Source organism: Balearica regulorum, chromosome Z (genome assembly GCF_011004875.1).
Source record: "Balearica regulorum gibbericeps isolate bBalReg1 chromosome Z, bBalReg1.pri, whole genome shotgun sequence".
In the NCBI taxonomy this organism is placed as follows: Eukaryota; Metazoa; Chordata; class Aves; order Gruiformes; family Gruidae; genus Balearica; species Balearica regulorum.
The window spans coordinates 58852391-58869080 of record NC_046220.1 but is presented as its reverse complement, the minus strand read 5'-3'; positions in this window follow the sequence as shown (position 1 = coordinate 58869080).

The window sequence follows — 16690 nt, the reverse complement described above, 5'->3', positions numbered from 1 at the left end:
AGAGTTATGATGGTATAAGCAGCAGTGAAAAAAGTTTACTACAATTGTTTTCTCATCTTGTAAAATATTGTAACTCCATCTATGTCCTTATCGATGTCTTGCAAGGCATCCCTTTTGTTTTCCAGAACGGTACTGAATAAAGAGTTGTTTGCTTATTCCATTTTACCTCCATGTAATTTGTATTTTTTTCCTTTCCAGATTTGACACACAGAAAAGGACTGAATATTTCAGCAGTAGCTGTTGGCTTTCTGCAGTGTCCTGAGACTTCTCAAACATCTAAACTGGGGTTTAGAGCTTTCGTCCTTTTGCTGGATGCAGGCCAATGTTTGCAAAAATACTACACAGTTTAATTTCTACCCAAAGTGTGATGCAAATACACATTTTATCGGAAGTTTGTAGTTATTCTTCCTTCTTTTCTTTTACTGTCTGTAACCATTCATCCTAATCAGTTAGCTATAATTTTTAGGGCAACAGTGGCGATACCATCCAGCTGGCTGTTGCTTTCTCTTCTAGCGGGTAAAATGGATCTCATGCTTTTCAACATCTTCCATGTTTGAAGGATTGAGTTCCAAATCCAATTTCAGTGACTGCCAGAGTGATCAAGCTAAGTTTTGGGGATCTTTGTACTTCAGTAATGCTTTGCATGAGGTTCTTGCTATACAAAGCATTAGCTGCAGGGAAAATAACAGACTTCACAACATTCATGAAACAAAAAGACACTTGTCTGGTTGTTTAGATGAGCATATGTAAAAGGTCAGAAACAACAACAAACTACACCTGTGGCAACACGCTACAGAGCAGATGGGTACCCCAGTTGCAGTATTAGGAGCAATGGCACATGTTACCACTAAAGGTCTGGGATCTGAAGACAAAGGTCCCTTTCTGACTTTGGCAGGTTCTTCCGTTTCTCATGCTGTTGATGAAAGACCCGTCCATTACAGCATGACATAGCTGAAGCAAACACATGGTTTGCACCAATGTACATACAAGCTGCATACTGTAATTTAGACATGTCCGCTTCTTGTTAGATAGGCTCTGTTGGATTTTCAAAGTAAACAGAAGGGAAAAATAACACTCCTTTGGAGTTACACCTAAGAGGGAGGTCTAGTACATCACCGGCTGACCAAAGTAAGCAGTTATGCTAGTGCTGCCACAGCCACTGACCCAATTTAGTCCTGCTAAGTTAAACTAACTTGTCATATACCCACTCCTGTAAGCAGCTTGTCCATGTGACTCAGTAACGAGACTGGAGACCTTGGTACCCGGTAGAAAACTGCCAGTTCACTGGGATGTGGGCATTGCCTTATCAGAGGTTTGTCTTTATGGCTTTCTCATTTTAACTTAAGCTATAAACATGATAATCATTAACGTTTATCTGCTCGGAATACACTGACAGTCTTGTTTGTGCATTGTGTATTTGTGTAAGTCCTAGATGCTAATCAGTAATTTCAGGTCTGTAACCAGAGCTGGTTATTAGTGAGTACAGAGAAGGTCAGCAGAAGAAAAAAGGGATTTTTTTTTTCATGTTTATGAAATATGAATTTCTAATAACTGCCTACAGTTGTTCTCTTTCATTGATTAATTTCTTAATTAAATTTATTATTAATTCATATTATTAATTCATATTATTGAATTTTTTGTTTAAAAAAATGGGAAAGAGAAGCCCTTTGTAAACCAGAGAAAGAAGACCTTTTTGCTCTCTCTTGCTTTGTATTTCTTATTGACTCTTACTCCAACAGCTTCACTTCCAGCCTCTATTTCTGTGTTAGACTGGCCAGAAGTTTGTGAAGTCATGACATAAGGCAACTTGCTCAGAATTTTCTGATATCCATCATCAGTTTGCTAGGGAGTAGGTTAAAAAAAAGCCAGGCAAGTCAGAGGTCTAAGCCTCAGACCAAGGGGAGTGAAGGAAGCTGGACTCCCCTGCTTGGGATGGGAGGAGGATTTGCTGCAGGTGTCATAACCAGAGGGTGCAGCCCCGCTCCCCATCTGGTGAGAGGATCTGTTCTGAACTACTGCATGACAACATGTTGACCTGCCACCGGGGTGCTGTCCCTGTCACCACAGTTAACAGGGGAGGTTGGGGGAAAAAAGGGAAAACACGTATGTTTATGCATTCACACGCACCTTTAACTTGGCTTTGAAGTGTAGCTTTGGCTTCAGATATGCCTTGAGATTCACTGGTGTGTAGGAGGCATAAATCTAGTTCTAGAGCCACATGATTTGAAACAAAATTAATACAAAGGAGGTAACTTCCAAGTCCTTTAGCTTTTGTGCCAAACAATGCTTTTAACTGAATACAGAAGCAGAGAACAGTACAGAAGAGATTCACAGAGGCTGCTGTGCCTAAGCCATGTTCGAAATGGTTGCTTGTGCTTTCTTCTTAAAGACATCCACAGGCCATTCAGGAGGCCAGTGCAACTGGAAGCTGAGGGAGGGAAAGGGAGCCTGAGCTGAGAGGTGCTTGTTCTCTCGCTCCTTCCATAGGAGTGCTGACAGTGTTGCTTATGAATAGCAGCTCAGCCTTGGGCCAATCTAGAAAAAAATTAATTAAAAGATAACTTAGATGTGAATGTGAACTTGATTTCAGAAGTTACTTGGAATATGAGATATGAAAATAAAATGAAAAGAGCAGAAGAGCCATGGAGTTAGAGGCAGGAAGATGCATTTAGCTGTTCTGCTTTCACTGCCTAGGAGGAGGGATCTGCCATAGCTTGTCTTTCCTAGCGTATCTGCTACACTTGAAGTGAGCTGGACCCCAACCCAATCTTTTTGGTTTACTTGGGTAGAGTCATGAGAATATAAAATACAAGTTTACCCAATCAGACCAAAGTCCATATAGTTTCTTACAGCAGATGTTAAGGGAAGGATAGGAGAACAAGGCAATACTCCCACGTGAAGCTCCTGCCACTGGGTTATCTGTGGAGGATCTAATGCGAACCAGACTGATCTGTGAGGCATTCAGCTGGGAAGCTCACCTGCACAGCTTGCCCTGTGTTCAAAGGGTCTTGTCTCTATGGTCTTTACATGCAATGCAATTAGTCTCAAGTTTTGTAGTTGCTCTAGACCTTTCCTTACTGCAGTGCTGTGGGTTCCTTGGTCACTGGGAGCCTCAGGATGCTGCTGAGGAGCCTCTACTGGTCCCTGAGCTGTCTGGCCCCTGCAAGCTACCCACAGTTATATGATCCCAAGCTCCTAAGTGGCCTAAAGGCCACTTGTTTGGCTTCACACACTGCACTTTCTGGCTTCAATCATGTTTTAATTCATTTAATGAATATGTTTCAGTGACAGGGTTAATAACTAAACAGGTAATTAGGAGCTTTCTCACAATATTCAATATATTCATCAATGACCTGGACAAGGGGACAGAGTGTACCCTCAGCAAATTTGTTGACGATACTAAATTGGGACGAGTGGCTGACACAGCACAAGGCTGCACTACCATTCAGCGAGATCTTGACAGACTAGAGAATTGGGCAAAGAGGAACCATGTGAAATTCAACAAGGGTAAGTGTAGGGTCCTGCACCTAGCCAAGAACAACCCAAGGTACCAGTACAGGTTAGGGCTGACCTGCTGGGAAGCACTGTTGCGGAGAAGGACCTGGGGGTCCTGGTGGACAACAAGCTCTCCAGGAGCCAGCAGTGTGCCCTCATGGCCAAGAAGGCCAAGGGTACCTGGGGTGCAGTAAGAAAAGCATGGCCAGCAGGTCGAGGGAGGTTATCCTCCCCCTCTACTCTGCCCTGGTGAGGCCACATCTGGAGTGTTGTGTCCAGTTCTGGGCTCCTCAGTTGAAGAAAGACAAAGAACTGCTGGAGAGGGTCCAGCAGAGGGCCACAAGGATGATTATGGGACTCTCTTGTGTGAGGAAAGGCTGAGAGCTGGGTCCGTTTAGCCTGGAGAAGACTGAGAGGGGATCTCATCCATGCTTATCAATATCTAAAGGGTGGATGTGTACGGGAAGGGGCCAGACTCTTCTCAACGGTGCCCAGGGACAGGACAAGGGGCAGCGGGCACAAACTGGAGCACAGGAAGTCCCATCTGAATATGAGGGAAAACTTCCTTACTGTGAGGGTGACCGAGCACTGGAACAGGCTGCCCAGAGAGGTTGTGGAGTCTCCTTCTCTGGAGATATTCAGAACCCGCCTGGACGTGATCCTGTGAAACCTGCTGTAGGTGATCCTGCTTTAGCAGGGGGGTTGGACTACATGATCTCTAGAGGTCCCTTCCAACCTCTACCAATCTGTGAATCTGTGAATATATTAAAGAGACAGAGTTAAGGTTGTGCGACTATTTCACAGTTTGGAGTCCCAGGGTAGAAACATTCTTTTAGCATGACTATGCTATTCATTACTGCCGAGTCCTTTCTCTTATTTACTGTATGAGACACCACGAGGTCCATTGTCTCTAATATTAAGAAAGCTGGAAAAAGGAGGCTTCATCGTAATATTTTTCCCTTCCTTTTTCTGAACTGCTTTCCCAAAACTATGATTGTAAGAATGTAGTTTGTTTCTTGCAGGATTCCAATAGCAAGTGGATGCACAGTGAGGAAGGCATGGACAGAAAAATGCCTCCAGCACAATCATCTTCAGCTGTTCAGTGTTTTGCTCAGTATGGCTTCCACAGCATCTGAAGAGCCAACACAAATGAGAAAACCCCTGCACAAGAGCTAATAATCCTACATATGACTTTTGACTGAACTTGTCTGACTAATGTGCTTTAAAGCAAAACCCCGTGCTTACCAAATCCACTTGGAATAGTTTCTTTGGCCTCTAGTTCCCTGGCATTCAAGCACTGCTGCTTAAATATCACACCAAAGAACTTGAGTAATTCTAACTTGCAGCAGTTCCAGGCTTCCAATGACAACATTGTTTTGCATTGATTATTTTTCTGAAAGACTGTTTCTCTAGGATATATTGAGGCCAAACGCTTCTATGGATTCAATCAGCACAGCATCACTGAACTCAGTAATGCAGAGCTAGTTTGCCTCATTTGATAATCTGGCACATTTGTATTCCTGCCTACTTTTTATGGCATTAAAGCAAATCTAGCTGCTCAGGTTATGGCTGAATGCCTGTAGATGCCAAGCCAGTCGAACACACCCATCTAGGTCCTAAGGAACTAATTGGGGTAGCTTCCGAGCTCCTGTGCAGAGTGGTCAAGGGCACAAGGCTAGGGATAAAATACCCACTGAGAAAATACAATATAATAGTTCTTCAGTGACTGAGTATGAGCTTTTGTCATTAGAAATATATGTGCCTTTTAACAGCTCCACCTGTAACTTTCTAAGTTAACATTTGCATCTTATGGATATGTGACTAGTCTAAAATTCAACTGTGCAGAAAGAAGTGTTTGGTCAGGGCAACAGGCCTGTCTTGTGAATGACATCATCAGTGGGAGCAAGGCCTTTGGCTTCAAATGAAGAAAAAGTCAGTGTTCCACCAGGCATTTTACAACATAGAACTGGCTGTGGTCTTTGGGTTTGTTTCTTTTTTTTTTTCTTCTCTGGCAACTCTTGCTCTAACTGTTTAAGGAGTTACAACTCCCAGCTGCTCACTCTGCTCTGGTGCTGGAGGTTATTGCCCCTCTGGAAGATTCAAGAAAACAGAGCATGTGACCGCCCCTTGGCAGGTCCCCTACAAAGCCCAGTTATGCCACCTACGAAAGAGGGTTTCCGTGTAGGGCAGACAGCAGCAGCACACAGAAAGCTGGTACCACAGCAGTGGTCTAAATTTCTCTGATGCCAAATAATATTAAAGTTATTTGGTGTAGATACTACTGTAGTATCTCAGTATGTCCTGGGGGACCTCTCTAAGGCCAATTTTGTCTCTTTTCTGAGTGGCCCATCTCTGCCCTTCCTAGCCCCCATTCCTCTCCACAGATGATGGTCTTTAAGGTCCCTTCCAGCCCAAACCATTCTATGATATGATATGATGATAATCTTGGAGAAATTACTACTGTGAAGGATTCAAGTGACACCACTGCTCCCTGCACCAGACCGAAGAGGGCTGGCTGAAAACAGTACCGGCTTTGGTCTGGTATCTTGCACGAAGTGGAGGAGCAGTACCTTACCCCTCCATGACGTCAGAGTGCAGCATTTTGGATGATATTCCGAGCTGCTTTCTAACAGCTGTAGGGAAATCCAGTGAACAGTAATAGTGATGGAGAAATGAGGAGCTGGAAGAAAAAAGAGAGAGAGACAGAGAAAGGGGAAGAGGAAGGAAGAGGGAGAGAAAGACCTTGTACAACTAGAGTAAGTAACCTGTAATTATTGTTTTATTCAGGACAATTATTGGTCTCCCTTCTCTCGGGGTATAAGTCATGCACCTACCCCAATTTTTCTCAAGTTTGTCCATTGCTCCCAAGCATTTTCATGATATCTTTGAAAGCAGCCCTTGAAGTAAGATTGTGATCATCTCCACAGCTGTACGATGTGGTTAAATCAGCAGGTACCTCCTCCTTTCTTGTAGGGCACCTGCTTGCAGGAGTTGTGCTCTACTTCACCAGAGTGTTTGAATGGGTTGGAAAAAGCAGCAGGATGAGGAGACAGGGCCTGGGCACAGGTCTTGGGGCACATTTTGTTGAGTGGGGTTAGTACATTGGGTTTGAGGTCCTGTGCAAGACCAAGGGAGGCAGTGGGGAGGCACGTACCAGTGGTACCAGCACCAGAAGTGCAGGGGCGGAGTGAAAACTGCTGAGGTCAAAGCTGAGCCCATGTAAAAGAATATGGAAGGGGAGGAAAGAAGGTGAGGAAGAACAAAAAAAATAAGAAGACCATGTATTGCTGAAGAGAAAGGGGAGCTTAAACTTCACATAGTCTGAATGTGGTCTAAAAAGCTAATAGTTTCCCCTCCTTTTCCATAAAATTGTTTTTGTAGGGACAGGACAGCCAGTTAAGAATGAGGGTATGAGTAGGGAAATTTGCCATCTTCAAGGAGGAACATGATTCAGAGAGCACAAGGTGCTTTGGGAAGGGATAGCTTTTTCCTGAGTCCCTAAGGAACTGATAGGTGAGACGGCACTTCGAGGTGACAGGATTCTGAATAAATGTGTTAAATCAAATCTGGTAGCATCTGCCTAGAAGAGAGCAAGTTAGTACATATTTTTTTTTTAGGAAAAAGGAAAGTGGTAATCTGGAAAACAAGTCCTTTTATTCTGACCTCAGCAGTATGCTAGTTTTGTAACACATTTCTAACACAAGAATAGTTACATGTATGGAAGTTAGTGGAAATAGGATTTGAGTTAGAAAAAGGTGAAACATACGAGACTAAAATAATGACTTTCAGTGATAACTACTCACTGAACAAAGGAAATGAGTGATCTATTTTATCTCAACTTCAGTAAAGCATGTCACATGGTATTACATAAGAAATTATCAGTTTATGTGGAGAAGATGTGGGAACTAGTGGAAGATCAACAAGGCAGCCAAAGGAGTTACATGGAAAGGGGAGGCATCTGGCTGGCTGAAAGTTACTGAGAGAGCTCTTCAAGGATTAATCTTGAGCTAAACTTGTTTAAGCATTTAATTAATGGCAGCAATAATGACATGGTAGAAAGCATGGGAATGTGCTAATGACATTTGTTATCAACACAGAAGAATGGTGGTGCGCCAGAATATATGACAAGAAAACCAGAATTACTTTGAGTTTGAAGTAATAGAAATAGGATAACAGTATTCAGTGCAAATTACAAGATCATGCATTTACTGCTAAGTGATAGTGATTTTGTGATAAAATTTAAGTTTGTCGGTTGAAAATAACAGAAATAGAAAATAGATATATAGAAATGAATGTCAAGTGTGGTCATAGTATATGTCAAAAAAGGCATTTCCACTATATGAAGAGGGACTGATGCTAACCTCTTGGGTACAAGTGAGGCCCCTGAAATAAAATATACCTTTCTGGGCACCTATGTTTCAGGAAGAAGAAATCAAACAGGAGCAGAGGCCAAGAAGAGCTGACTGGGAGTGCATTTAGGGGAACAGAAAACTGATCTTGCAAGAGAAACTAGAATTGCTCAGATTGCTTAGCGCAGCAAAACAAAGGCTAAGAGGTGATCTGCTTGCTGCTTAAGCAACCACAAGAGCTCATAATTAATGACAGCTTAATAGTATTCATATCAGAAAGACACAAGTGTCTGAAACAGCTAGGAACAAGGCTAGGCTAGGAACTGGAAGAGATTTCCTCAGATTTGGAAGGGTGTGGTGCTGTGATGGGCTCCTGGCTGGAGCAGGAGGACCAGACCATACCTGCGTTTGGGGGAAGCTTGCTCAGATCAAGAGAAGGATAGGTGTCTTGAGGTGCGCTTCAAGACAGCCAAGGGTAGTCTGAGGAACTTTTTCTGTACTCCTAAATCTTTTTGTTCCTATCAGCTGATGCCAACTGTTCACCTCCACACACAGGGAGAAGCCCTGGGGAAGAATGTTTCTTAGACAGGCTCAATCTCTTTGGTTCTTCCTGTGTGGCCTTGAACTGCTCTCTATTTAGGGCATGTGGTGGAGCACCACAATCTAACCCAGGGCCTGTAAATGGTTTGCAAGAGGTTCCGTGAGAAAATTCTGTGTTTAAAATGTGAAATGTGTTTCAAATTTTGGATGGGCACAGAGGTCACGTGACAACTGCTCTGCTTCTCAACTGGAATAACGTACCTCCTAGAATTGAGTTTCTTTGCAAATACTCTTATTTAGGGCTTCAGCATTCATATTCTGAGAATATTCTGACCTATATTCTTCAAATTTGTTGTTTCCACAATATTCCTAGAAAAATCATTTTCTACTCTCAAGCCAAAAGGGTGTGAACGCAGCATGAAGAAAAAACATTTTTTGTTCGAGTGAAATCCTAGGAAAATTTTCAAGGAATACACTTAGGTCCTGGAGGGACACAGGAAACAGAGTGCAAGACAATCAGGGAGATTCTCAAGAAGAGAAACAGAGAGAGACAAATTGCATGAGAGAGCCTGAGGCATGTCTGAGGCAGGCTTTAAAAACAACAAGGACAAATTTGAGTTGAATAGGGAACCAGGGAGGTTGCCTGAGGATAACCGAATGTTGATCGCTGACACTTGCAAAGGAGAGAGGCACACACAAGAAAATTCAACAGTTGAACTTAGAGGAGCCAGGACATTTCAAAGGTTGAAGCTCAGGCTGTGGAGTAGAAGGTTGAGGTCCACAGCCACTGAGAAACAGAGACAGAAGATATGGAAGAAGAAGAATTAAGAATGAGGAAATATGTGGGTACAGCAGTCAGGAGGAGGTAAACCACAGGTGACAGCTGAACAAGATGGGGAAGAGCAAAGCTGCTCAATATTTCAGTCAGACTGGGAAGCTGGCAAGATTTGTGTGGTTTCAGATTGAAAGCATGTAAAACCACTTGCACAGGACATGTATCATTGAAGGGTTGAAACAGAAAGCTTTTCAACTCTGAACTGAGTTCTGGGGTTTTGATCAAACCACAGACCAAGAAAAAAGTTTTGACAGTGGGGGTGGGAATCTAGGTTTCATTGAGAAAGTTTCTCCTGCTTGTAAATGATGTAAGGGAGTGGAAAATTACACTGTGCTTATCTCCGAGCACTTTTCTGGATAGGATTCCCTTTAACGCAATCTCTTTCTACATGAAAGCTTCCCTTTGCTTCTCTCCCCTCCAGTTATGAAGCACTTATGCTCAGCCTATATTGCCCTACCACAAGCTGGGGAGCCCAGGTGACCACTCAGATTGCCTTAGTTTTTGTGTAAATCATGAGTGCAGGTTCCATTTTACTCCTCCTCACTATCTTGCACTGAGCCACCAGCACCTAGTTTCTCTGGCCAGCCTCTTTTGCACAGTGAGGGGGGGAATCTTTAGAGGATCTGAAGAAAGCAAGAGGAGGAAAGAGAACGATGATTAGAGACTTCTGAAAGGGGCAGTGAGGAATTAGGGACTATACTCTTTGAAAATTTGCGTGACACTCCTTAACGGTCCCTGCCTCATTTTCCACTTGGCTGCTTTATGACTGAACTGTAAACTAAAAATGACATGGGCTCATTAATTTGGCAGCAACTGGCAAGATGTGGCCATTTAGCATACCCACAAAGCTATTGTTTAAGGCTGGGTCATGTCAAAGGGCAAGCTAAATATGGCCGAACCCATGAAAGGCTGAGTCTAGGAGTCCTAGAGCCTAAACCTTCTCCCTAACCTCTGCTTGTCTTCAACAGTGTGATCAGCTTGGGTTTTCTGAGGAAGGCTTTACATAAAGCTGTTAAGTTACTAGCAATATTATGTCAGTTTGATTTTTTTTTAAAGCAGGCTCAATTATATCATCCTCTTTTCACGTCTGACAAGCAGTGTAAAAAGTGTTTGCAATAGCGGCTTCAAGGGAATGGAAATGCTTTGGTTGCAGGTTGCTGTTGCAAGTCCAGAGTATGAATGGAATCTAAGCCCAAACGCTTTAAAATGTTAAATGCCACAGAATCACTGAAAAACCCTTCAGGACATTGGTCTGACTGCATCTGTTCAGTTTAGAGAGTAGGTGGTTAATCCCTACACTGTCACGGAATTAAAGCGCATGGCAACTGGGCAGATCTCATGTGTGCAGGCTGAAGGAGCCCATCTGAATTCAGTATTAAAAAGCCACACTGAAAACTATAGGCTGAGTATTCATACATGTCTCTTCTTCAGACAAAAGAAGACAGTGAGAATGAAAACAAATGCAAGTAAAAAAGGCAGCTTCTCCCCCTTTTTCTCCCATTCCTTGGGAGTACTGCCCCTCAGGTGTAGTGGAAGAGATTTTCTTTGTGGTTTTGGTGCAATGGTTTATTCCCACTTTCCCTTGAGCTGACCCTGATAGAAAAAGATGACATCCTAGCCCACACTCTCCCTGGCCAAAAGCTGCCATTTATTCAAGAGACTTGGAAGGAAGCCTTTCCACAGCTGGTCCATTCCTGCTTGGGACATCTACATCTGAAAATAATACCTCTGCTATTTATGCACGTGGTCCTGTCATGACCTCGTCTACTAGGATAGATTAACCAAATTTCTCCAATGTTTTCTTTACTTCCTTATGACCACTATTGACTTTGCTGTGTGATGAAGGCTTTCGAAGGAGCTAAACATGCATCAGTGCAGGAAACTTGGCATGCTTGAACTTTGGGGTGGCTTTCAAATGTGATTTCTTCCCTTTTAAAATGAAGTCACACTAAAGCAGAAGGGACAAATAACTTTGGCATTTCCTCCTTGGTAAGCAGTCGTCTTAATGAATTTCGCAGAAGGCAAATCACAGTTCTCAGGTGTCGAAATTTCAGTTTGCATTGTAAGCAAAATAAAAGGGAAACAGTTTGAAATTCAAATGTTGCAGACTGGCTTTGCTGTGAAAAAGTACCTCAGCCTGGCTTCTCATTATTGCATTTAAACTTAAAAGAGTGTAGTAATAATAAAACAACTCCTTTTTGGTTTTTTGTGGTTTTTTTTGGTCAGCTTCATGTTCTGCTAAGATTAACAAGCAAATGTTTTTCCATGCTGATTGGTTAAGTCATCTTGAGAAAAAGCTCTTACTCAAGTACTGTATAACTCAAAATCTCTTTTTTTTCCGCTTCTGTGTTTCCAGTGATACTCTCCTATATATTTCTACTTTTTTTGTTGTTTTGTTTTGGTTAAAAGTTCACACAGGGTTGATTAATTTTAGCAACTTTCCAAAAATGAACTGGGCTTTTATGCCTCAAGGAATTTTTTTTTTTTTTGACATTTAACAGCAAAGAAAACTATTTCCTCTCCCATTCAAAGCTAACCATGTTTAATTGGCCTAGAAGTCTGTTGTAGTTTCAAAAATGTTTGTGATATCCCATCTGTTTTTTCATCCAGCCATTCAAGTGGGCCTGTGTTTACCATCTTGTTGGGTTTATACGTACAATGATGTTGATATGACAAGGTATTCCCTTGAAACAATGCTAGATCTTACAGGCTGTGTGACTCTTAATAGTGCTTTGTTACATAGGCCAAAACAACCTCTGCAGTTTTAGTGATAGTTTCATAAGAGCTCAAGTTTATTTTAACTGCTCGGACCCATCAGCTGCATGAATAATGCACACAACATAGACACATGCAGACACACACAGCTGTGCTTAGGGGACAATTTGGAATACTTAATGGGATCTATTTGTTGGCTTCAGTGGATTCAAATTAATAGTTTTGTATCTTTTGACCTTTGGTTGAAATTAAATGTTGTAATGCAACAAACAACCTTTAAACTCGTAGGCTACCATTTGCATCTCCCCCTGCAGATCATTAAGAGACTTTAGACTTTAGGGTGACAAGCAATATATTTTGTAAAACAACAGGGATTTAAGATGCAGACATGTACAGATGTTGCGTTTTCCATACATTTTTGTGGTCAGATAGCAATGTTTGAAGATGTATGTGTGAGGTCATTTGAATTCACTTGGAGATGGGAGCTTCATAGGCACAGAGACCATCTGGCGATCAGATGTGGACTGCAGGTAGACCTATTTGTTTTTAACTGAAGTCACTGAGGAATGAAAATGTCAAGTACCCTAACACTGCAGAAAAATGATAATCACTAACCACCCAGCACAGAGTCTGTTTAACCAGTCTCAAAAAAGTAATCCAGTCAATGAAGTAGGAAATTGCAGGCATTACAGTATTTTTTCTTTTCTGTGTGTGCACGCCCGTATGTATGTGTATATGCAAGTATGTATATTATGCCAAGTCCTTAATGGAATGGTGAGATTTCTGGGTGTCTGCTCATGGTGGTCCACACAAAAAGACTGGTAATTGGAGAAATTGCTCTAAAATCACTTAGCCTAGAGTGTCTGACAAGCTGCAATCAGTCTCTGACATGTGCGTAAATCCCAATTTTTTGGATGTTATTTGACTCTGGTGGTAAAGCTTTCTGGCTAACTGGTGAGCTGTTGGTTTCAGAGTTGGAAGTTAGGCTGTGCAGGGATGTAATTCAGGATGTCCCTTATACCCCTCCACCTACTCCCCAACCCCAGCTTTCAGCTGTAGGTACTGGCATGGTGGCTGGGGGTATTGAACTGCTGGCACGCAAGAGCTGAGATAGGCTTACTTGCTTTCAAGGTGCCAGAGACCACATCAAAGACAGAAAAGAGTGAAACCACTGTGGAAAATGGGAATGAAGACAGCACCATGTTGACAGAGACTTCCTCCACAAGCTTTGGAAGCATTTTTAGATATAAAAATGAGCCTTTCAGACTTTCTTTGAAAGAAAAAAAAAAAAAAAAGGAACCACAGAAATTTGTAAAATATATTCCAAATTATGAATAATGTATGGCTTGGTGTGACCACTTTCTCTGCAAAAGTACAATTCAAAGCATGAAATCTAGCAGCCTGTCTTGTATCTTCAACTACTTTAAAAACCTCAATATCTTGAGAGCTGCTTGAAATTTGTACCAGTTCACAACATATTGAACGTACAGACCTTGTGCCACTTGATGTATAGAATTTTGGTGTTTCTGGGCAAAGATTTCATAGTCACACACTAGCTGCTCATGGAACGGTGTCTATCCAGCAAAACCTGCACCCTGGTGATCAGCCTGTGCAAAGTTCAAAGTTTAGATGAGCACAGAGAACAAACAGAGCTCTCAGACCTTAGATACCTCTGCAAGACTTTGTGGGAGATGCCTGAAGAGCTGAGCAACTGCTGGGCAAAGTCTAAGGCATATTGTCCGACCCCTTGTGCAAGACACTCCTTTTAAAGTTATCTTGTCTTCTGGGAAAAAAAAAATCTTACTTTCTTCTTTCTCATTCTCCCAGACATTTGAACACTTTCCTTCCTTCCTTCCTTCCTTCCTTCCTTCCTTCCTTCCTTCCTTCCTTCCTTCCTTCCTTCCTTCCTTCCTTCCTTCCTTCCTTCCTTCCTTCCTTCCTTCCTTCCTTCCTTCCTTCCTTCCTTCCTTCCTTCCTTCCTTCCTTCCTTCCTTCCTTCCTTCCTTCCTTCCTTCCTTCCTTCCTTCCTTCCTTCTCAGATTTACCCAGAAGCTACTGACAGTTTCACTCTCACCATCTCACTTTCCTTCCCTTAGTCTAGCTCCCTGATTTAGATCAGGGCTGCATCTTTTGGGGACTATTTTTGGCTCCAGGAAGAGACATGTAGGGCACTGCACTCATCCTTGTCTCTAAAATGCACCTAATCTTTCTTTACATTCCATGTTGGCGTGAGAACTGTGTGTAATCTTCCTCCACCTCAGTGAATTCTGTGGGATTAATTTGTTAATTATTGATTTCTTCTCCAACTGAGCCTTTGAGCAGCACAAGGTTACCTCCAACTTAAACTAGAAATTTAACAATGTGGCACCTCTACTTCTTTTGGTGGAGGAGCTGTCTTGATGGCACCCATGCACTCTGAAATTCCTGACACCTGCAAGTCCCAAAAAATGCATTATGACCTATATTATCAGTTGGTGATAGATCACCAGGTGGATTATCCATGAACAAAACCCATGATATTTCTCCACAGAAAAGCAATCTAGGGTATGGCACAGAAATTGCAAAGCAGATTTACCATCAAAGTGTTGATATAAAAAAATTAATTATCTACAAATAGCTTGTGGAAAGTGCTCAAAAAAGCAATTATGAAGCAAAAGAAAAAACTTAGAGTTGATAAAAGATCTAGGTTTTTTCTTTTGTGGCTGTTATGCTAATAAAAATCTTTCAAAACTCTAACCTCTTAATAAATATTTTTCTTCTCAGAAGCCTTGAGGTGTAACTTTAGGTGTAACTAGTTCTTAGGCAATTAATTTTATTACTAGTTTTAGATAATCTGATTTTCTCTATGTGTAGTTGGCTAGTAACTACTTTATCAGCAGCAGACAGTAAAGAAGTGAGGAGTCTGAACATGCTCTCTCACTCTCTACCAAGTAAAGCTCTGTGCAGCAGAAGCCTAGATCACTTTCCAGAGATGCAAATCTAGGCCGACCCAGTAACACAGCAATTCCTAACAACGGAGTTATTCCAGATTTATATCAGCATGATGACAAATGGAATAAATCCTGAAAGCCATAACCAATGTGATGTCAGGCCGTCATCTCCCTAACTTGTGGACTGTGGTCTTGAGGCCTCCTTTCAGCCCAGGGTGATGAGCATTGCGATGAAGTCTACAAGGTCTCCAGGCAGACTATCAGAATTGCTGATCTCTGGCTTGAGCATATCTACTGATCTGTCAGCCTAACCATCTATATCTAATCTTAATCAGATAAAACTGATCAAAGAAATACAAATTTGTAACGAAGATCAAAATTTTTCCTAAGTCTAGATCAAGAATTATTTGGGTTTGATTCTGAGTTCTTTGTAGAAAGGCCCTATTACAAAAATTCCACACTTCAGTAGAAGCTTAAGGAGACAACTCCATCTAGATGCAATAGAAATTATGTATAGATCTCCCAGGACACACTAACAACAGTCACAGCATATGCAAACACGCTTTCCTCACAGGAAGACAAGAATATTATTCCTTTGGGATGATTTCTGTCTTGCTGAGGTTCAGCTTATATCAATGTGGCTAATTGGCTGATGCAGGACAACATGATTTACTCGAGAACTTCCTATTGCTTTTGTGATGATCTGTGTTGGTGTATTTGTCTGGAGGCAGGGTTTCTATCTCTGCATTTGGCTTCTATACCCAGCCTTATATAGTAATGCTCTCATCTGGCACACTTATTTGTACAGTGTGTCTCGTTATGGCTTTTTAATACAGAACAAGTTTCCTGGCATTTTCTTTGCTGTCCTTGGGGTAGGAACAATGGACTGATCCTGAGTTTTCTCCCATCGTTTTTTAGCCCATGGAAGGCTGCTTTAGTTGAATCGATACCTGACTTTCACTAGAGTATGTTAACTGGGACTACGGTCCAAATCCTTTCATTTCCATACACATTTATGGTGGTTTTTAGGTTTGGTTTTTTTTTAAGCATTTGACTGTTTTACTTAGTAGAGACACTGAATTCATGAATAAGCTAATCTGAAAGAAATTACCAGTTTAAATAAATTGAGATTTAATAGTAAATGACACATGACCATTTTTTCAGGTTTTCTATAGTAATGACATTTAGGACTGGCTAGTAAATCAAAGATCCTTGATTGCATAAAGTGTGTCAAAGTTACTCATGGAAAGACAACCAGTGTATTTGCAGCTGAAGTTATCTTTCATTAAATATTATTTGATGGCTAGTACAGAACAGCAGGAGAAACATCAGAAGCATCGTTTTCATTAACTGGGAACAGAAGCATTAACATGATTCCCTTTCGTAATTCCTTTGAAAATGATATGCATCTAAGCAAACAAACCCATTATTGAAACATTTCCTCTAGGTATATTCCACTCTTCTTGATGTGTTTTGGGACTCCACCAGCACCCACTATTATTTCACCATGCTTCTTTTCCTCTCTTTCACACAGTCTATGCACTGGACTGCCCTTTCTTTTGGACAAAGGGAGATGGACAGCCTGTTTTTGAAGCCTGTCAGTTCTGCTCTCTGGATTTGTCAGTGGAAGTTTTGGGGATCGTATCTCCAGGCCCTTCCATTACCTGACCAGGGGGTCAGTCTTGCCAGCTGAGTGCTGTTGTTATTAAGACACAAATGTGGACAGTCTCCTTCTTCTCTGGCTGTGGTGTTTGCCTTCCAGTCCAGAAGAAAGCTCCAACGCAAGGAATGGCTGAGGACCTCCAGTGCACTCTGTGTGAAAGCAC